The 1,457-nt window shown below is 28.6% G+C and overlaps 1 long non-coding RNA gene across 1 annotated transcript in view; it reads right to left on the bottom strand.

Moving 5' to 3' along the window:
- Positions 1 to 1,457, bottom strand: part of LOC110038652 — a 17,660-nt gene that overhangs the window by 12,341 nt on the left and 3,862 nt on the right. The window lies entirely within an intron of this gene.

The following is a 1,457-nucleotide window of genomic DNA, read 5'->3' as shown; positions in this document are numbered from 1 at the left end:
ATATTTTCAAATTTAGTGCTTTTCTTTTACATAAACTCAAGTTATCTTTTTAAATTGTTACTATTTTGTCAAAAATATCAAAAATACCAAAAAGATTTGAATTTTAATTCCTGCAAATACATCTCTAGTTTAAATAATTGTCTTTTTAAAATATAAAGTTTGTTGTTCAATAAAACATATTACATAATTTCCATGTGGGTTAGATATTCAGGTCTTAATCAAAAAGTCCTATATTACTTGATAACGATACGTATATACGTATACTTGCGTGGTATCCCATTGCGTGGTATCCCAATATATATAAAAATTGAAAAGTTAAATTCTTATTTTCTTTAGGATCAAGTTTTGAATCTGTTGTAAGGAAATATAAGTTTCAGAACTATTGTTATACTGTGCATAAGTATTAAGACATCCGTGGATCAAGTTTTTGGTGCCGTTGCCGGGGATCAAGTTTTTGGCACCGTTGCCGGGGAAATTAATTGATTTAAAATCAACTTTATATTTTTAGAAAATCTTATTTAAAGTTTAATAATTATTGTATTTTATTTTGTGTGTTTTATTTTATTTTTATTTTATGTTAGTGTATGCATAGTTCAGGGACTAGTGCCTTACAATTTTGAATTAAATGAATTAGAGAGAACTATTAAAAAAATCAGAAAAATCAAAAAATTTAAAAATCTTGAAAAAATTCAAAAAATTACAGAAATGGCAAACCAAAATAATCAAAATGTTGAAATTCATTAAGAGTTTAGACCATCCTTTAAGAGATTATGCCAACCCTATGGTAGATGAACTTCATTGTAGTTTTCAAAAACCTACTATAGTAGCTAAGTCATTTGAGCTTAAACCTGCTATTATCCAAATTGTATCAAATAGTCAGTTTGGAGGATCACCAACTGAAGATCCAAATTTACATCTTGCCAATTTTTTAGAATTGTGCGTTATATTTAAATATGATGGTGTATCAGATGGTGTCATAAGACTTAGGTTATTTCCTTTCTCACTGAGGGAAAATGCTAAGATGTGGTTGAATTCATTAGCACCTAGATCTATCAGAACTTGGGGTGATTTAGCACAAAAAATCCTTGCTAAATATTTTTTACCATAAAAAACTGCGAAAGTTAGAAATGATATTACATCTTTTAATCAATTTGAAGGGGAATCTATTTATGAAGCATGAGAATGATTTAAAAAACTTTTAATAAACTGTCCACACCATGCTATACCAGATTGGTTAATAATTCAAACCTTTTATAATGGATTAGTTGGATCTCTTAGATCTGTTATCAATGTCACTGCTGGTGGTTCATTGATGTTAAAACTCTTTCATGACGCTTTAATTGAAGAAATGACTACCAATAATTTTTAATGGCCTTCTGAGAGGGTGAATCCAAAGAAAGTAGCCAATATTCATGAATTTGATGCATTTACTATGTTAGCAAATCAAGTTGCTGCAA

This window comes from Phalaenopsis equestris, unplaced genomic scaffold (assembly GCF_001263595.1).
Source record: "Phalaenopsis equestris unplaced genomic scaffold, ASM126359v1 Scaffold233395, whole genome shotgun sequence".
NCBI lineage: Eukaryota > Viridiplantae > Streptophyta > Magnoliopsida > Asparagales > Orchidaceae > Phalaenopsis > Phalaenopsis equestris.
Note: the sequence above shows the minus strand (reverse complement) of the source record. Positions and strands in the feature narration are given on the sequence as shown.